Source organism: Sapajus apella, unplaced genomic scaffold, assembly GCF_009761245.1.
Source record: "Sapajus apella isolate SASKATOON/1434 unplaced genomic scaffold, GSC_monkey_1.0 scaffold84, whole genome shotgun sequence".
NCBI classification, from domain to species: domain Eukaryota; kingdom Metazoa; phylum Chordata; class Mammalia; order Primates; family Cebidae; genus Sapajus; species Sapajus apella.
This window is the reverse complement of record NW_022437024.1, coordinates 540961-562180: the sequence shown is the minus strand read 5'-3', so window position 1 is coordinate 562180 and position 21220 is coordinate 540961. Positions and strand designations below refer to the sequence as shown.

The following is a 21220-nucleotide window of genomic DNA, read 5'->3' as shown; positions in this document are numbered from 1 at the left end:
AAGAGTGTGCGGAAAATAGGTGAACTAGCACTTGGGTCCAGATGACGGTGGTCTTTGATTATCAGGCTGAAGCTTTGCATTTTCTCACTTTGATCAGCACATTTCAAAAGGAGCTGTGGACTGTGGAGTTAAAGGTCTTGTTGGGGAGGTGGCAGAAGAGGGAGGCCAGCTTAGGGAAGACAAATGCCTGGGCCCTGACCCTTACCTCCCTCTGTTCCTTCTCCCTCTACCCTCTGCTTTACCTTGTCCAGGCTTCTCTCTCTCTGTCTCTCTTTCCTTTTTCCTACTGTATTTGGTGTGCCATGTAAGATTTCTTCTGAAAAAAGAATCCTGTTATTTTATTTTACTTTTTATGAATTTGAAACATGCTGATGGAGACAATGGAGAGCTGTTTAAAGTTCTGAGTAGAGAGCAATGTGATCACAGGCGAGTTTTCAAACAACAGGATGCATTTTGTCTTTATTTCTATACGAACAGCAGGGTAGATAAAGAACGGATTTTGTTCAATTTCCTTTGCTTAAGCTTACATGAAATAACTCCTTTTTCCGGTTTCCTGCTAGGAAAGCAGTTCTTTTTGCTAATAATCTATTTTCTTCTGCTATCTGTTAAGGACTACATTTTCCTTTTTGTCTCAGATGCGAGAAAGCCCAGATCTACCGTGCTAAATGTCACAGGCAATGCGTGTATCAAAAATGAGCTTGGGATTTTTAGTCTAACAGTCCTAAATTCAGACTGTGGCCATGCCAATGACTAGTTTTGTGACCTGTGGCAAGTTACTCTATCCCTCCAAATATGAACTTCCTAGAGGCAAATTGCACAGATTTTGGGAGGGTGTAGGATACACAAGAGAAATCCCTACACAGAACCTGGCTCAAAAGTGGTAGCTATTTTTTATTTTTATTTTTTCTTAGTTCAACTACTGTCCTAGGCCCTCAGGCTCTTTTTTTTTTTCAGACTCAGTTTTGCTCTGTTGCCCAGGCTGGAGTGCACATCATAGCTCATCATAGTATCCAGCTCCCTGGCTCAAGGGATTCTCCCACCTCAGCCTCCGGAGTAGCTGGGACCACAGCCGCACACCACCACACCTGCGTAATTTTTTTGTTTTGTTTTTTAGAGATGAGGTCTCACTATGTTGCCCAGGCTGGCGTCAAACTCCTGGGCTCAAGTGATCTACCCACCTTGGCCTCCCAAAGTGCTAGGATTATAGCCAGGAACCACTACCATGCCTGGCCTCAGGCTGTCTTTTTCTTTTTTTTTTTTTGAGATGGAGTCTCACTCTGTCGCCCAGGCTGGAGTGCAGTGGCACGATCTCAGCTCACCACAACCTCTGCCTCCCACGTTCAAGCGATTCTCTTGCCTCAGCGTCCGAGTAGCTGGGATTACAGGCACGTGCTACCACGCCTGGCTAATTTTTGTATTTTTATAGAGATGGGGTTTCACCATGTAGGCCAGGCTGGTCTGAAACTCCTGACCTCAGGTGATCTGCCCACCTGGGCCTCCCAAAGTGCTGGGATTACAGGTGTGAGCCATTGCACCCGGCCCAGGCTCTGTCTTAATACGGCTCTTAATCATGCTCCCTTCCATTCCTGGTCTAATGTAAGACCATCTCTCAGCATACAAGCCAAAAGATAAATAAGCTATAGTGACATTAAGGGGACTGGCTGGCATGTTCCTCTTTTTCTTTCCACTGCACCCTGTCATACCAGGACCAAGTTATAAAGAAATGGGACAGTAAGGCCGGGCGCGGTGGCTCAAGCCTGTAATCCCAGCACTTTGGGAGGCCGAGGCGGGTGGATCACGAGGTCAAGAGATCGAGACCATCCTGGTCAACATGGTGAAACCCCGTCTCTACTAAAAATACAAAACATCAGCTGGGCATGGTGGTGCGTGCCTGTAATCCCAGCTACTTAGGAGGCTGAGGCAGGAGAATTGCCTGAACCCAGGAGGCGGAGGTTGCGGTGAGCCGAGATCGCGCCATTGCACTCCAGCCTGGGTAACAAGAGCGAAACTCCGTCTCAAAAAAAAAAAAAAAAAAAGAAATGGGACAGTAACTGCAGACAGTGTTTGAGGCAGTGTGAGGCGGTACAGACAAATGGGCCTGGGTGTCTGAAGGATGGATGGCCAGGGCTGGCCTAGCCTCTAACTTGCAACATCCTTGGGCAAGTCACTCCATCTTTTTGTTCCTTGGTGTCCACGTTGTTAGACAGACTGAGGACATTCTCTAATTTTTCCCTCTGCTTCTGCTATTGGAAGGAGGTATAGGAGCTGAAATGTCTAGCCTGCAGGCCTGCCGGACGCTGCCTGTTTCCATCGTTGTTTCCTCTCCTTTTTTTTTTTTATTTAAAAGCCCGAGTCTTGCTCTGTCACCCAGGCTGGAGTGCAATGGCGCAATCTTGACTCACTGCAAACTCCACCTCCTGGGTTCAAGCGATTCTCCTGCTTCAGCCTTCCAAATAGCTGGGATTACAGGCACCTGACACCACGCTGGCTAATTTTTATATTTCTAGTAGAGACAGGGTCTCACCATGTTGGCCAGGCTGGTCCTGAACTCCTGACCTCAGGAGATCCACCCGCCTTGGCCTCCCAAAGTGCTGGCATCACAGGCATAAGCCACTGTGCCTGGCCTCCTCTCCTTTATTTAGAAGAGGCTCATACTGGCTAACAGCAAAGCTGTTTATTTGAGGAACTGCTCCTTGGCCAGGCCCCAAGAAAGCAAGGGTCCCTGGCTAGGTGCATTCTGATGGAGGTGGGCCTGAGAGGGATGCAGGGGGCTATGCCACAATATCAGGTGACGAAGGAGGGGACAGAAATGGCTCTCCCAGTGCAGCAAAGGGCAAGTTGCAAAACCCGCCAGACCTACTACACAGACACAGTTACACAACTTCCAAGCCCCACAAACCTTGCTCACAAAACTGAATGTAGGAAAATTCTTGAGGAATATGGCATGTGGGGGTCATGACTGCCATCCTTCCTCCTTCTCTGCTGTTTCTTCACATTCCTGTCCTATTCCAGGGCTTGGACAATCTTTTTACTGTATAAACATGTAGATATATTTGAGATGATAGAGGAGAACTAAACGTGGTGTGTATTTTAGATGATAGTAAGGAAGTATTGATCATCTTGGCTGGCACCATGGCTCACACCTGTAATCCCACCACCTTAGGAGGCCAAGGTGAGAGGATCACTTGAGGCCTGGATTTGAAGACCAGTCTATGCAACCAAGTAAGATCCCATCCCTATTTTTTAAAATTTAAATATATATTATAAAAATTTAAGGCCGGGTGTGGTGGCTCACACCTGTAATCCCAGCACTTTGGCAGGCCGAGGTAGGTGGATCACCTGAGGTCAGGAGTTCAAGACCAGCCTGGCCAACATGGTGAAATCCCATCTCTACTAGAAATACAAAAATTAGCTGGACATGGTGGTGGGTGCCTGTAATCCCAGCTACTCTGGGGGCTGAGGCAAGAGAATCTCTTGAACCTGGGAGGTGGAGGTTGCAGTGAGCTGAGATCGCACCATTCCACTCCAGCCTGGGCAACAAGAGTGAAACTCTGTCTCTAAATAAGTAAATAAATAAATATTAAGAAAAGATAATCTCATTAAATGTGGTAACATTGCCATTAAAAAGCACATATCTGGGCTGAGTGCAGTGGCTCACACTTGTAATGCCAGCACTTTGGAGGGCCAAGATGGACCAATCACTTGAAGTCAGGAGTTCAAGACCAGTCTGGCTAACATGGTGAAACTTTGTCTCTACTAAAAATATAAACATTAACTGGCTGTGGCGGCATGTGCCTGTAATCATAGCTATTCAGGAGGCTGAGGCAGGAGAATCATTTGAACCCAGGAGGTAGAGGTTGCAGTGAGCCGAGATGGTGCCACTGCACTCCAGCCTGGGCAACAGAGCCAGACTCCGTTTAAAAAAAAAAAAAAAGTACATATCTGTAAGTATATATAGTATATGTGTTTATAAAACAAAGTAGATATACTGTAAGATATGAAGGGGACTTTGGCTGCCTTCCCCAGCACCTAGAGTAGTGCTTGAGGCTCTGCCGACTGAGCTCTCCTGGCTCACTAATGGAAGGTGCTCAAATATCTGATGGCTGATTGAATGTATTATAGGGCTGCCAGACACATTCAGAATATAGGACACATTCGGTCACATCTGAAGTTCAGCTAAAGAGCAAATAATAGTATATGTCCCAAATATCACAAGACTAATTTATAATAAATATTAGTATATGTCCCAAAGAAAATATATGCTAAAAAAACCCCTCATACTTGTTTTTTATCTGAAATTCAAACGTAACTGGCTGTCTTGCATTTTTGCTTGCTAACTCTGGCACCCCTAGGAGTGGAAGCTGTTGCTGAGACACACTGAGACCTGAGGTACATGCAAGCAGGCAAAGTGGGCCACAAAGCTTCGGTGGGTGAGGCTCCGGTGGGGTCTGTGGTCAGAATTAGGTGCAGCAGACTTGGTGGGAAAAAGGCTGAGTCTAGCAAGAGCCAGACATGGAATTTCTCAGGAGAGGATTCAAGGCTTCCTTTTGCACTGAGCGGCTCAGGACACTGTAGGTTGGATGTGTACCCTGGTCCTTCAGGAGCTGTGTCCTCGGGTAGGAGCCTGAGCCCCCTCGTCAAGCCAGTAACACTGTGCTGCTGAAGAAATTCCCATTTACGTTAAAAACAAGACAAACCCAGCTGGGCACAGTGGCTCACGCCTATAATCCTAGCACTTTGGGAGGCTGAGGTGGGCGGAGCACTTGAGGTCGGGAGTTTGAGACCAGCCTGATCAACATGGAGAAACCCCATCTCTAATAAAAATACAGAATTAGCCAGGCGTGGTGGCACATGCCTGTAATCCCAATTACTTGGGAGGCTGAGGCAGGAGAATTGCTTGAACCCGGGAGGCGGAGGTTATAGTAAGCTGAGATGGTGCCACTGCACTCCAGCCCAGGCAACAAGTGAAACTCTGTCTTGAAGGAAAGAAAGAAAGAGGAGAGAGAGAGAGAGAGAGAGAGAGAAGAGAGAGGGAGGGAAGAGAGAGAGAGAAAGAGAGAGAGAAGAAAGAAAGGAAGGAAGAAAGAAAGAAAGAAAGAAAGAAAGAAAGAAAGAAAGAAAGAAAAGAAAGAAAAGAAAGCAAGCCAGATCCTTTTAATGTAACACAAGGGCTTTAAAATTGTGTGTGTGCGCGCGCGCGCGTATGTGTGGGGTGTGTTTTGCTGGAGAGAGGACTTCTTTTAGAAACAAGTTTGCTAATGCTGTTTCAGCAGCAACATCAGAAATCAGGGAAAACCACCAAGGTCAAGATAGACCACTTAGTCCTTCCATTTCGTAAAATACAAGATTTTTGTTGTCTTACAGGCAAAAAAGACGACTTGGCCCAGCCAACAGGCAAAACTAAGGATGAGAGGGGATGAGAGAGAGGCAGAGAGAACAGTGCTCAGGAGCCAGCCGCAGAGGGGGGCTACCCTACAGGGGAGGGATGAGGGGCTGCCGCCACAAGAGCCTGGATTGCACAGAGCTAAAGAGAACAAATAGAGACAAAAGGGTTAAGAGGGTTTAAATGTATATAACAAATGTACATGCCGGGCCAGTGGCTCATGCTTGTAATTCCAGCACTTTGGGAGGTCCAGGAGGCAGGATCACTGGAGCCCAGGAGTTCCAGGCCAGCCTTGGCTCCGTCTTTACAAAAAAATGAAAAAATTAGCCAGGCATGGTGGCGTGTACCTGCAGTTCCAGTGACTTGGGAGGCTGAGATATGAGAATCGCTTGAGCCTGGGAGCTGGAGGCTGCAGTGAGCTATGATCGCACCAGTGTACTCCAGCCTGGGTGGCAGAAGGAGACACTCTCTTAAAAAACAAAATAAAAGCTGGGTGGGGTGGCTCACGCCTGTATCCTAGCACTTTGGGAGGCTGAGGAGGGTGTTTCACCTGAGGTCGGGAGTTCGAGACCAGCCTGACCAACATAGAGAAATCCCGTCTCTACTAAAAATACAAAAATAGCTGGGTGTGGTGGTGCATGCCTGTAATCCCAGCTACTGGGGAGGCTAAGGCAGAAGAATTACTTGAACCCGGGAGGCGGAGGTTGCAACGAGCCGAGATCGCGCCACTGCACTCTAGCCTGGGCAAAAAAGAGCAAAACTCCACTCAAAAACAAACAAACAAACAACAACTAAAAAAAAGCATAAAGAAAAAAACCCATCCACACAAATGTGGAGTTTTTCTTTCTACTAATCCTCATTATAAATTACTTGATTGTTCAGTTTATAGCTAAGTCTTACTTTCAATCAGCAGCGATTGAGTATTATCACAGGTTAGATCCCTTCTGCTCTCAGCTGTTCCTACAGAAATTTTAGTTCATCCAAGAAGCCCAACTTTGGGGTTCATGGAAATATAAACCATAAGTTTTATGCTTATGTTGATAGAAGCCCTGGGTGGGGCCCCTGAGTGCTCGTTCAGAACGTGGAGGGGACATTTCCGTTCCCAAGTGGGACCTGTGAGGCTTATTCTAATTCAGGGCCTCAGAGGACACAACCCTGCCTCACCCACCTATGTTTACCTTCCTGCTCCTTGTCTATAACAAACCTGCACTCTCAGAAGCAAGGCTGCTTGGCCTCTTTTCCTCCCCGAGGTGGCCGGGGTCCTCCACATCTGGCCCCAGCGTGTCCTCTGGGAACACTGGCTACCTGGCCGGGTGTGCTAAGAGGCCGGCTGGGAAGGCTACACTCCAAGGAGCACCTACATTCCAGGTATCGCCAGACGCAGTGTTGCGGGGTTCTCACTTGTTGAGGTTAGATTTCACTTCCCGGCAGTGGCAGCTAACAGATGAGCACACAGAGGAAACCGTAGCAAGCACCTGGTGTTTCCACACACAGAGGCGGACACCACCCAGCGCCCCAGTTGTGCTGGACAGCTGGTTCTCTGTGCCTCTGCCTGTCCAGCAGTGAGGGGTATGGAGAATCCCGTGGCGGCTCCGTCCCAGCAGAAGACCTGACTTCATGTGCTCAGGACACACAGATGAGCCCTGAGTGGATCTTGTAGGTACTGACACTCATCCCCACAAAGCCTCCCACAGCACATCCTAAGCTCAGCTTGGTTCTGTTGTCTGGACCCTCCCCTTCTGCCCTTCTCCTCTCCCCATCATTTCAGACCTCTCAGGGTCTTCGTGACTTCTGCCTGGACTGTTCTTTAATACTAAACGTAAAATGAGGAAGGAGAGAAAGTGCCTTAATTTCCCACAGTAGAAGCTGAATGCTAGACAGAGCCTCAGGTCATATTCATCAAACAGAAGGACCAAGACTGTAATGGTGGCAAGAAGTGGGCAGGGAACTCAGGGAGGAGGGAGCTTTCTAGAGGGGAGAGAAAAGGGTCTTTCCTTTACCTGTGCCTTAGACTCAGGGAGGTCTCTGGGGGCCTAGACCTCCTGCGGATGAGTACCCAAGCTCCTATGAGGTGCTCAGTTCTCTGATCTCAAAGCAGGAATTCCCATGCTGGCTCCAGTCCCTCCATCCCTGTAGTGTCCAGCTTGGGCAGTGGTGTCCCTGGCCACGGAAAGCCTCTCATGTCATTGCATATCTCGACAGACACACAAACAGAGAGGACTGTGTAACGTTACATGCCTCAACTAGTAATGTATTCTTAACTGAACATCCCAAACCCTCTGTAGCAAAAGAGAAATGAAAGAGAAACCTAAATAACTTTCCTTTCTCTTTCCTGGAACTCCGATAAACTAGATTCTCAATGTCATTTTGTGACCTGAGACTTACATGATAAGAACTTTGTAATAAACCCAGTAAAGAGCTCCCTGAATTAGACTGCCACATTTGGCAAAGAGCTAAAGACCAGGCTGTGTCCTCCTGCAAAGGCTGAGAATGAAGACTGGTGCCTCCTGGTGTTACCTGTCTGGAAGCTGTCAGTGATTTCTCCTGCTTCAAGTCAGGTGGCAGTAAGGATACTTCTATACCTGAGTCTCTGTCCACGAAACTCAAGAGGAAGCTTTCAACAGGTCTTCTTGGCTTGTCGTTTGGAAAGACCCATGTAGTTTAGAGCTCCAGGCTGCAGATTCTTCAGGTTTAGGACTAAGGCTGGAAAGAGGCTTAAAGAAGAATCACTTCCTTATTAAGCCCTGCCCCTGGCCTTTTAATTGAAGGAGGGGCTGACCTTTGGCCATGTAATTTGACTCTAAAATTCTGCATCTGTTACCTGGCACTCTTCCTGCCCTTTGGGATAACTAGGTGGGTGTTCACTTCTTTATTCTCCATATCAGTTGTCAGTTGAACAATGTTTACTGACCACCTAACATGGTACAGGTACTATGCACATATTTGATCTTTTGTTTGTTTTTGTTTTTTTTTTTGGGCAGGGGGTTTCCACCCTGTTGCCCAGGCTGGAGTACAGTGGTACGATCTTAGCTCACTGCAACCTCCGCCTCCTGGGTTCAAGTGATTCTCCTGTCTCAGCCTCAGCCTCCTGAGTTTCTGAGATTACAGGCACGTACCACCACGCCCGGCTAATTTTTGTATTTTTAGTAGAGACAGGGTTTCGCCATGTTGGCCAGGCTGGTCTTGAACTCTTGGCCTTGGTTGGCCCACCAACCAAGTGCTGGGATTACAGGCGTGAGCCACCATGCCCAGCCCACATATTTAATCTTAACACATTGAGAAGCAGGTGTGACGATTCCCATTGCACAGATGAGGAAACTGAGGCTCAGAGGGGTGAAGTACCTTGCTAGGGATCCCTGTCAGTAGAGCTGAGTTCCAAATCGTCGTCTTTCTGGCTTTACATTACATCATGTCACCTATTCTATGAGACTCAAAGATTGTATTCAAGTAGAACCACTGGAAAAGCATTAAAAAAGGAATCTAACCACAGCCATAGTAAAAAACACAAAAACCCATTGAGAGGCCAAATGTCATAATTTCAGAGATGGGATTCCCTATTGTATGAAATAGGGAACAGTTACATCTGATTTTATGCTCTATCTAGAGTCTTAAATAAAATAGATGTGTATGGCCATGCTTGAGGCCGTAAACTCTAGAGACTGCTCAAACTGTGACGGTGAAGGAAGTCTGAACAGTGAAAGGGGAGTTAAAGCTATTTACATAAAAATGGGGAAGAATGGATCATTTAAATATTATGCAAACAGGTTCACAAGAGACAAACAGATGGTAATTTTGGGAAGTTAGATATTTAGTAACTCAAGGTGAATTTTCACTGGCAAACTAATATTTTTTTGCACCAGTGTGGTCAACGTAGAGGGCAATACTAGGAATGATTTTTCTCTTTTTATAAAAACTTGCCATTTTTGGGGGGGAGAATGATGAGATATATTCACTGGAAACAATTCAAGAATAAACAAGGCCTGGCTCAGTGTCTCAAACCTGTAACCCCAGTTTTTGGGAGGCTGAGGAGGGAGGATCACTTGAAGCCAGGAGTTTGAGACCAGCCTGGACAACATAGTAATGAGACGTGAGGTCCTCGGGACTGGTTTGCAAGGTGCAGGTCACAAAGACACCACTGATACAATGACATGCGGTAAAGAAGCAGCCCAAACTCATCAAAACCAAGATGCAATGAAAACCACCTCTGGTCATCCCGACTGCTCATGATACGCTGATGATAATTTGCTGGCGTGCTAAAAAACATTACTACCAGCCCCACGTCAGTTTACAAATGCTATGGCAATGTCTGGGAGTTACCCTACATTGTCTGAAATGGGAAAACCCTCAGTTCTGGGAACTCCCCACCTTTTTCCTGGAAAACTCATGAATAATGCACTTGTTGTTTAGCAATGATCAAGAAATACCCATATATTCAATCAAGCGGCCATGCCACTGCTCTGCCTATGGAGCAGCCACTCTTTTATTCCTTACCTTGCTTAATAAACTCGCTTTCATTTTGCTTGGTTGGCTCACTCTTGAATTCCTTCCTGCAGGAAGCCAAGAACCCAGTTGGCCCCCCAGGCTGAACCCTAATTTTGGGATTCACCCTGTGATAGTGAAACCCCATCTCTTAAAAAAAATTTTTTTTTAAATTAGCCAGGCATGGCTCACACATGTAATCCTAGCTACTCAGGGGGCTGAGGTGGGAGGACCACTGGAGGCCAGGTATTCAAGAGCAGCCAGGCAACATAGCATGGTGGCACATGCCTGTAGTCCTAGCTACTTGGTAGTCTGAGGCAGGAAGATTGCTTCAGCCCAGGAGTTCAAGGCTGCAGTACGCTAGGATCATGCTGTCGTACTCTAGCCTGGGCAACAGAGTGAGACCCTGTCTCAAAACAAAAAGCCAAAGCAAACCATAAACTCGCAAATGCGTATAAGCAAAAATAAAATCACATCATATAGTATGTACTACTGGAGTTCTGAGTTACATAACTGAACAATGTTGGTGGCAGAAACCATTTAAAATCCTGAAGGGTCTTGGTCAGGCACAGTGGCTCGTACCTGCAATCCCAGCAATTTGGGAGACCAAGGCAGGAGGACAGATTGTGTTCTCGAGTTTGAGACCAGTATGGGCAACATAGTGAGACCCCATCACTACCAAAATAAAAATAAAAAATTAACTGCGCATGGTGGAGCACACCCGTAGTGTCACCTAATCAGGAGACTGAGGTGAGAGGACAGCTTGAGCCCAGTGGTCGGGGAGTGGGAGATGGTCGAGGCTGCAGTGAGCTGTGATCACATCACTGCACTCAGCCTGGGTGACAGAGCCAGACCCTGTCTCAAAAAAAAGAAAGAAAAAAAATCCTGAAAGGTTGTGTCAAGGCAACTATGAACACAGGGAAGGGACAATCCCCACAAGGAAGCTAAGGACAGCAACTGTGTCTCGGTCAACTATGTTCTCTTCATACCTAGCAAGCTGGCCAGGGAGAGGTCACAATACATGTTAGATATTAAACAGCAAAAACAAAAACCACTTTTCTCCGGATTTTAAACATAAACATGCTGTTGTAGAAAACTTGTAAAACCGGGTACGTAATAAGGATGGCCATAATGCAGTCATTCAGTGGGAAATGCTGCTAAAAATCTGGTGGACGTTCCTCTTTTCCTTGAGAAAAAGCAGGCACAGGACAAACTCCCTGCCGTCTCCCTCTCTATGAGGAAAAGCAGATGATTTTTTTTCTTCAGAGTCTTGCTCTGTCCTCCAGGCTGGAGTGCAGTGGCACGATCTCGGCTCACTGCAACCTCTGCCTCTAGGGTTCAAGCTATTTTCCTGCCTCAGCCTCCTGAGTAGCTGAAATTACAGGCATGTTGCCACCATGTCCAGCTCATTTTTGCATTTTTAATAGAGACAGTTTTCACTATGTTGACCAGACTGGTCTCCGGCTCCTGAGCTCAAGATATTCATTTGTCTCGGCCTCCCCAGAGTGCTGGGATTACAGGTATGAACCGCTATTCCCAGCCATCATAACTTCTAACAAACTTATTTTATAAATAGAATTTATTAATGGCTGCATTGTTCTAGTGAATGATAGCATTAAAACTATTCAGCCAGAGGAGAATTGCTTGAACCCGGGAGGTGGAGGTTGCAGTGAGCTGAGATCGTGCCACTGCACTCCAGCCTGGGTGACAGAGCGAGAATCTGTTTCTGAAAAATAAAAATAAAAAATAAAATAATTCAGCCAGGCAACTACTTTTAAATGTTTTGTCTTCAAGTGCTTACTGTTACAAATACTGCCACAGGATACAGTTTTTCATCTTTGCTCACACGTTCTGTTGTTTCCTGAAAAATGATTCCTCAGAGTGGAATTATTGGGTATGAATATTTTAAAAATTGTTATATGTGCTTTCGATTCACTTTATGACTCTGTAATTGATTTATATCATCATTGGAAATAATATCTTAGAGAAAAATCCCAATGAGTTTGAATAATATAGATAAAAGCCCATCCTCAGGAAAACTTTGGGGATTTTGCCCATCATTACGAGTAACCAAATAAGACTTGAAAGGCCACATGAGCAGATTTTGGAGTGGACACCAGATTACTTTGGGGCTATGATGTTTATCCTTGTTTTGATCTCAATGATGAAACTTGTTGGGAACGGGTTTATAACATCTGGAAAAATCCACACGGAGACAACGGGTCACTCAGCAAGGCTAGTTTACTTCCTGCAGGAAGGGTGCAACTTGCCAGCAGTCTTGCCACGAGAGCACACCTGAACAAAGGAGACGGGGATGTTTATAACTTTCATAACCTGATGCAATTGTCCTACTGCTGTGTCCATTTTCCATTGGCTGGAACGGGACCTCACATTCTATGCTTGACCTGATTGACTAAAAACTTGGCAATTTCCTGAATAAATAAGGGAAAAGAAGACAAAGAAGAAGAGGAAGCTAGTCAGGAGAAGGTCAGAGGGTTTCCAAATAAGGAATGGCATGCACCGAGGTTTGGAGCTTGCCCAGTTCTGTTCAGATGTGTTGGAGCGGGTCATGGTAGCTGACTTAAGACCTAGCTGATTTAGAGAATATATATACCTGGGTATATGTTTATGCTAATAGTGGATAATGGCCATAGAGCAAGAGATTGTAACTCCTTATAATGTTGTCTAAGAGATAAACTTTGAAGAAGAACTTTCCCATCTCTCACAATTCCCTCCTCTTTTTATTTCATAATAATTCTTCTTATCTAATAGGTCCTTGCTTCGTTGTTCAGCTTGATCTTCCAACAGAAGTAATTTCTTTGGATAGGGTGGAGGAGGTGTTGGAGATAGGTTAGGGAGGGTAGTATTAACGAGCCTTTGCACGAGTGCTCACACACAGAGTATAACACAACATCCTGCAAGAAGTATACCTAATACCGCTACCAGGGAAGTGAGGACTGATGCCAAAGTGTCCTTCCATTTGCCAAACCAGGTCTCTAGCCAGTTTGAAATGGGGTTATTTGTTTCTGAATTTTTGGCTAGTTCATTAGATAGGGCCGTAAATCCCTGTAAGGCTCTCGTGGTACTTCCATCTGGAGCTGTGCTATTTGGAATGAAAGTACAGCACTAGGTCTTACTCATTACGCAAACACCATCATTTTCTGCTAGCATCATGTCAAGAGCAATTCTGTTTTCCCATACCATTTGCCTGGTAGACCTTAACTGTTCTGCAATTCTCTTAAGAGCATCCTTGGTATAGTTAACAAATCGTTATTAATTATAATAAATATAATTTATCCAGTCTATGTTTTTATTTACTGTCACCCACCAGAATAGTGTTGATTGAAATCCAGCAGCTATCTGATCTCTGGCTTTACATTCATTTGGAACTCCTCTTGGGATCCCGATTTCATCTAGGTACACATGAGAATCAAAGGACCCATGTGGGGCTCCTCTTGTTTGTCAGTGGTGGGTTTCCTCTGTCTGTGGTTGATGAAATGCCAGGGTAAAAGGGATAGCCAGTTGGACTAAAGTGCAAGTATCACTCCAGTTATTTGGCAGAGTGTCCAGTAAGGGTTCCCCATAATACCACCATATGTAGGCTCGGGGATGGCTGATGGAAGCCTGATGGATTAACTCTCAAAAGTGCCTTACTTCACTGCATCCCGTGAAATTTCCAAGGAATATCGAGTTCTCCTCCTGCTGTGAGAGACAAGAGGCGAACTCTATCTCAGAAGATGGAGGTTGAATGGCCCTTGGGGGCTGACCTGCAGGGTGTCAGACCTCAGGATATAGCAGAGAGAGAGCTTGACACAGTCCATTGTTCCAGGCAGTAGAATCTTGACAGAGAGCTATCACACATTCCAGGTCTGTCTGATGAGAGGACCACTTCAGTGGGAAGGGGACAATCTGGGCTTCTAGCCTGCCATGTGCACAAGTGTAACAGTCGCTTTTATTTAGTGTGCGGACGGAATATTTAATCCATTCTAACCAGGCATTTGCATCTTGATACGCTATCTCAATAGCTAAGGTTTGTTTCAGATTGTTTATCTGCACTACCAATACCTTCGTTTTATCATCAGGTGTGGGAATTATTTGAACAGCTGATGTTTGATCTAAGGCTGAAATGGCTGGAGATGGAGAAGGGGAAGGAGGAAGAGGAAGAAGGTATATTTCAAACATACCTACAGGATGTTTCCCGTTTACATTTGCTCCAATGCTCTAAAGGTGATTTCTAACAGGTTTACTATCCATAATTGTAGAAATAGTGATAGAAATGAGGATAGGCTTGCATTGGTAAATTTTACAATAAGGGGAAGTGGTCCCCTTAGTGAAGTAGAGGCTAGATCTGAGATCAGTACAAATTCCTCCTGCAGAAGTCCAGCCTCTATATTGGTCATTCCTTCAGATGTTGTCCCAGCAATTGCACGGCTGCCAGGCAGTAGGGACAATGAATTGATGCCTGGGCTGTAAGTTGTCACATTGATGAGGACTGGGAACTCGATGAAGTAGGATCAGAGTTGGAATGAAGCAACAAAAGACTGGTTGAAATGAAAGATTTGGGAAAAGGAACAGAGGAGAAGCACAGCACCATTCATTATGAAGCACATCTGTGAAGGGGTCAAGGTGTTACCCCCCAAAGTACACCACTTTGACCCTAAGATCATTTTGAGCTGAAGGCAATGAAGATGAAGCAGACACAAGAAAAACTCTCGGTCAGGCATGGTGGCTCACGCCTGTAATCCCAGCAGTTTGGGAAACCCCATCTCTACTGAAAATACAAAAATTAGCCGGGCGTGGTGGCAGGTGCCTGTAATCTAAGCTACTCGGGAGGCTGAGGCAGGAGAATTGCTTGGACCCAGGCGGCAGAGGTTGTAGTGAGCCGAGATCACACCACTGCACTCCAGCCTGAGCAGCAGAGCGAAACTCCCCCTCACAAAAAAAAAAAAAAAAAAAAGAAAAAGAAAAACTCTGCCCATCACCTACATCTCCCTACCAGGGAGGACAGGAAGATTCTCAATCACTGGAGACAACTCTGGACTCTTAAGCAGGCCAGAGCTGGCACTGGAGGAACCTACGTAACAAACCTTACTAAGGCAATCTTTATCTTCCATTACTTTCACCATCTACTCACCCTCCCATAGTTTGCCACCTCCGGAAGCCTAAAGCCCTTTCCCTTTGACTTGTCACTTTTTTTTTTTTCGAGATGGAGTCTCACTCTGTTGCCCAGCCTGGAGTGTAGTGGCACGATCTCTGCTCCCTGCAAACTCCGCCTCCTGGTTTAAGTGATTCTCCTCCCTCAGCCTCCTGAGTAGCTGGGATTACAGGTGCACACATCACGCCTGGCTAATTTTTGTATTTGTAGTAGAGACGGGGTTTCACTATGTTGGCCAGGCTGGTCTTGAACTCCTGACCTCAAGTGATCCTCCCTCCTTGGCCTCCCAAAGTGCTGGGATTACAAATGTGAGCCACGGCACCCGGCTTGTCTTGTCACTTCTTTACAAATTTATGTTTTTTTAAAAGCTGCTCTATAAGCCCAAATTCTAACCACTCCTTTGAGTTACTCATCACTGAGTGATCCTGTGTGTAGGCATGTGTTAATAATAACCTTCTGTTTGTTTTTGTTTTGTTAATGTGTCTTTTGTCAGTCTAATTTGCAGGGCCCAAGCCAAAGAACCTAGGAGGATAGAGGAAAAAGAAATTTTCTTCTCCTCTATACCTGTAAGAAGACCCTCTAACTTGTGGTCTGAGTGAAGACAAAAATAATAGAAACAAGTTAGCATATAGAAAACTGATAGTAGTGCAAATAATTCCTTGCACATTGAAATGCAAATGGTCTCCCGTGGAATGTCATTGTTTATTGTCCGGTAGATATTAACCAGTTTTTCCAGTTTTGCCTGCTTGTAAATTTATTTAGGTATTTCTTATCTGACTATACATGTGTGGTAGTTGGAGTTCTCTCCTTTAATCTGGTTGTAATATTTTGCTGGCTCCAGTTAAATGAGTTAAATAAAACCTCTCCTTCCACACAATTACCCTATCAAACCCCACTACAACATTTAATAGCTGCGGTCCTTGCTGGCTCCCTTGATATCTGGGTACAAGTGATCCTCCCACCTCAGCCTCCAGAGTAGCTGGGACTACAGGCATGCAGTACCATGCCTGGCTATTTTTTTTTTTTTTTTTTTTTTGTAGAGATGGGGGCCTCACCATGTTACCCATGCTAGTCTCAAACTCCTGGCCTCATGCGATCTGCTTCCCAAGAGCACTGAGATTATAACCTGGTGAGCCACCATATCTGGCCTACTTAATTCTTTTGTACCTCAGTTTCTTCATCTGTAAAATGGGCATAACTGTAGTGCCTGCTACACAGCTAAGTTAATAATTGGCATGGACTCAGTGAAATGAAACTGTTATTGTTAGGCGTCTTTGGAGCATGGCCATGAAAGCATGCCTATCTTTACTCTAAAATTTTTGCCCACTAGGCTCAGAATTATCTCTCAAGAATCTCCAGTTTTACCGTAAGATGAATATTCTTTCTCCAATGTTCCCATTGCAGCACGATTTATGATAGCCAAGACATGGAATCAATCTAGGTGTACATCAACAGATGAATGAAAACAGATAATTTGGTATATATACACAATAGAACACTATTCAGCCTTAAAGAGAGGGAAAATCCTGTCATTTGGGACAACATGGATGAACCTGGAGGACATTATGCTAAGTGAAATAAGCCAGGCACAGAAAGACAAACACTGCATGATCTCACTCATATGTGGACACTGAGAAAATTGATTTCACAGAAGTAGAGAGTTCAGTGGTGGTTGGGGAGAGGTTGGTCAAAGGCTACACAGTTTCGGTTAGACAAGAGGAATAAGCTTTGCTGATCAATTGCACGGTATGGTAACTATAATAAGTAATAATGCATTGTACATTTCAAAATTGCTAAAAGAGTAGATTTCAAATGTTTTTAGTGCAAACAAATGGTAAGTCTGTGACGTGATGAATTTGCTAATTAGCCGGATTTATCATTCCACATTGTAAACCTGTATCAAAGCATCAGACTGTACCCCATAAACATATATTATTGCTACTTGCTAATGAAAAATTAAAAACAAAGGAAAAAGAAAAAAAAGCTCAAAAAAAGAAAAAGAGATGGCCAGGTACGGTGGCTCACACCTGTAATCCATACACTTTGGGAGGCTGAGGCGGGCGGATCACAAGGTCAAGAGATCGAGACCATCCTGGCCAACATGGTGAAATTCCATCTCTACTAAAATACAAAAATTAGCTGGGCAAGGTGGCGTGTGCCTGTAGTCCCAGCTACTTGGGAGGCTGAGGCAGGAGAATTGCTTGAATCCAGGAGGCGGAGGTTGCAGTGAGCCGAGATTGTGCCACTGCACTCCAGGCTGGCGCCTGGCGACAGAGTGAGACTCTGTCTCAAGAAAAAAAAAAAAAGAACACAAAGTCCTCAGCCCTGTCCTGTTTTCTTTCCACTCACCACCCACCTCCTTCCCACATCTGATTGTTGAAGTCTTTCCAACTCCAACTCAACTCCACCTCTTAGAGCCTTTCCAGATCCTCCAAGGTGAGCTGGGCTACTCCTTCCCCATGCCTATACCATCATAAGTTGTGCGTAGCTATTACGGTACTTACGGCCTTTGTTTTAGTGTCCATCATCTATGCCTCCGTCTTCACCCTGTTTGCCTAAAGAGCAAGGAGGTAATAATCGCTTTAGGGTCCCACTTGGCACAAGCATGGTGCTTTGCATATATTAGGCCATCATGAAATGCTCGTTGGATTGGGTATTAAGATTGTGTAATGTGGACTATTTATCTTAGAAGAGGGAAGATTTAGGAGGAATGGAATTGACTCTCATGGAAGGATTCAATTCAGTACTTAGTGCCAGAGAGCAATGGGGACCAGGGGCTGAAAGTCACCAGGGGGCAGAATTGATCCAGCTGTGTAGGGAGGATTCTTCACAGTGACAATCATTTAATGAGATGAGCGCCTCATGAGAGGTGAGTTAAAGGTATTCAAGCAGAGGCAGGATGGCCACTGTCAGGAATGCGGCGGAGGGGAATTCAGGATGCACACTCGGGATTCCCTGTTTATTAACTGAGTTTCAACCTCACTAGAGACGTTGGTGATGTTTCAGGTTGACATGTAGCAACAGACCACAGCAGATGCATGGGGTACCTGGTGTGCAGCAGGGTTGAGACAGGCCCAGCACTGCCCAGTAGACCTGAGTCTGGCTTAGGTTCATTCTCGGCTCTTGCTAGTCCAGTCTGCAAGAGGCTGTACTCACAAAAAGCCAGCTCTTTTCCCTACCTTCTCTATTTCTTAAAATAACCCCTCCCTCACTCTTATACACCCTGCTTACTGCTGTCTGGTGCCCCATTAGATCAATTTCACGCTGAACTTTACTACAGTGAAAGGTCCTGAGTTTCATCTAAAAGCATTTGATGTGTCTCATGTTAAATCCTAAAACCTTTCAGTTTAGCTTCACTTTCTGGTGCTATTTAATCCTTATCAAGCACTTCCCCCCAAAAAGGTATTACTATAAATCCATCTCTTATGCAAGCTTCCACAGGCTGCATGAGGCCCAGGATGGCTTTGAATGCGGCCCAACACAAATTTGTAAACTTTCTTAGAACATTATGAGATTTATGCAAGGCCATTTTTTTTTCTTATTTAGTTATTTATTTATTTAAAGGCGAGGTTTTACTATGTTGGCCGGGCTGGTCTTGAACTCCTGACCTTGTGATCCGCCCACCTTGGCCTCCCAAAGTGCTGGGATTACAGGCGTGAGCCACTGTGCCCATCCTCTTTTTAATAATAGCTCATCAGCTGTTATTAGTGTTAGTGTGTTTTATGTGTGGCCCAAGACAATTCTTCCAGTGTGGCCCAGGGAAGCCAAAAGATTGGACAACCCTGTAAATAGGTTGTTAGATCTGAAGCTATAGTTTTTATAGTTCTTCTGGTTATCGTATTTCTTTCTCAAATTATGGGTCTCACTATTCCTTGTCAAGTTGGGTTTCAGATTTACTCCTATAAACTTCCGGCTAAAACCTTTTTGTTTTTGCAGACTCCTCACTAATGAATAGGTCGCCTTTGGCATTTTGCTCTTAGGATCTGGTTTTCCATGCTTTTTTTTGTTTTTGTTTTTGTTTTTTGTTTTTTGTTTTTTCCCATTTATTTATTTTATTGCATTTTAGGTTTTGGGGTACATGTGAAGAACATGCAAAATTGTTGCATAGGAACACACGTGGCAGTGTGATTTGCTGCCTTCCTCCCCATCACCTACATCTGGCATTTCTCCCCTTGCTATCTCTCCCCACCTTCCCACCCCCCACAGTCCCTCCCCTATTTCCCCCCAACTGACCCCAGTGTGTAGTGCTCCCCTCACTGTGTCCATGTGTTCTCATTGTTCAACACCCGCCTATGAGTGAGAACATGCGGTGTTTGATCTTCTGCTCTTCTGTCAGTTTGCTGAGAATGATGGTTTCCAGGTTCATCCATGTCCCTACAAAGGACCCAAACTCATCGTTTTTGATGGCTGCATAATATTCCATGGTGTATATGTGCCACATTTTCCCTATCCAATCTATCGTCGATGGGCATTTGGGTTGGTTCCAGGTCTTTGCTATTTTAAACAGTGCTGCAATGAACATTCGTGTGCACGTGTCCTTATAGTAGAATGATTTGTAATCCTTTGGATATATACCCAGTAATGGGATTGCTGGGTCAAATGGAATTTCTATTTCTATGTCCTTGAGGAATCGCCACACTGTCTTCCACAATGGTTGAACTAATTTACACTCCCACCAACAGTGTAAAAGTGTTCCTATTTCTCCACATCCTCTCCAGCATCTGTTGTCTCCAGATTTTTTAATGATCGCCATTCTAACTGGCGTGAGATGGTATCTCAGTGTAGTTTTGATTTGCATTTCTCTGATGACCAGTGATGATGAGCATTTTTTCATATGTTTGTTGGCCTCACGTATGTCTTCTTTTGTAAAGTGTCTGTTCATATCCTTTGCCCACTTTTGAATGGGCTTGTTAGTTTTTTTCTTGTAAATCTGTTTTAGTTCTTTGTAAATTCTGGATATCAGCCCTTTGTCAGATGGGTAAACTGCAAAAATTTTTTCCCAATCCGTTGGTTGCCGATTCACTCTAATAATTGTTTCTTTTGCTGTGCAGAAGCTGTGGAGTTTAATTAGGTCCCATTTGTCTATCTTGGCTTTTGTTGTCAATGCTTTTGGTGTTTTGGTCATGAAGTCCTTGCCTACACCTACGTCCTAAATGGTTTTGCCCAGATTTTCTTCTAGGGTTTTTATGGTGTTAGGTCTTATGTTTAAGTCTTTAATCCATCTGGAGTTAATTTTAGTGTAAGGTGTCAGGAAGGGGTCCAGTTTCTGCTTTCTGCACGTGACTAGCCAGCTTCCCAACACCATTTATTGAACAGGGAATTCTTTCCCCATTGCTTGTTTTTGTCTGGTTTGTCAAAGATCAGATGGTTGTAGATATGTTGTGTTGCCTCCGAGACCTCTGTTCTGTTCCATTGGTCTATATCTCTGTTTTGGTACCAGTACCATGCTGTTTTGATTACTGTAGCCTTGTAGTATAGTTTGAAGTCTGGTAGTGTGATGCCCCCTCTTTGTTCTTTTTGCTTAGAATTGACTTGGCTTTGCAGGCTCTCTTTTGGTTCCATATGAAGTTTAATGTGGTTTTTTCCAGTTCTGTGAAGAAGGTCATTGGTAGCTTGATGGGGATAGCATTGAATCTGTAAATTACTTTGGGCAGTATGGCCATTTTCACAATATTGATTCTTCCTAACCATGAACATGGAATGTTTCTCCATCTGTTTGTGTCCTCTTATTTCGTTGAGCAGTGGCTTGTAGTTCTCCTTGAAAAGGTCCTTTACATTCCTTGTTAGTTGTATTCCTAGATATTTTATTCTCTTTGTGGCAATTGTGAATGGAAGTTTGTTCTTGATTTGGCTCTCTTTAAGTCTGTTATTGGTGTATAGGAATGCATGTGATTTTTGCACATTGATTTTGTATCCTGAGACTTTGCTAAACTTGCTTATCAGTTTCAGGAGGTTTGGGGCTGAGACGATGGGGTCTCCTAGATATACAATCATGTCGTCTGCAAATAGAGACAATTTGACTTCCTCCTTTCCTATTTGAATGCCCTTTATTTCTTTTTCTTGCCTGATTGCTCTGGCTAGAACTTCTAATACTATATTGAATAGCAGTGGTGAGAGAGGGCATCCTTGACTGGTGCCACATTTCAAGGGGAATGCTTCCAGTTTTTGCCCATTCAGTATGATATTGGCTGTTGGTTTGTCAC

At 44.7% G+C, this 21220-nt stretch overlaps 1 protein-coding gene across 3 annotated transcripts in view; it reads right to left on the bottom strand.

The window, feature by feature from the left end:
* Positions 1-8118, bottom strand: part of BCL2L14 (BCL2 like 14) — a 28890-nt gene extending 20772 nt beyond the window's left edge. The window contains exon 1 of one of the 3 annotated variants that reach the window (XM_032253661.1): positions 7903-8118. The gene's annotated coding sequence lies outside the window, so the exon portion shown is untranslated. The other 2 variants (XM_032253662.1, XM_032253663.1) reach the window with 2 other exon arrangements.
* Between the last annotated feature and the right edge of the window lie 13102 nt (positions 8119-21220).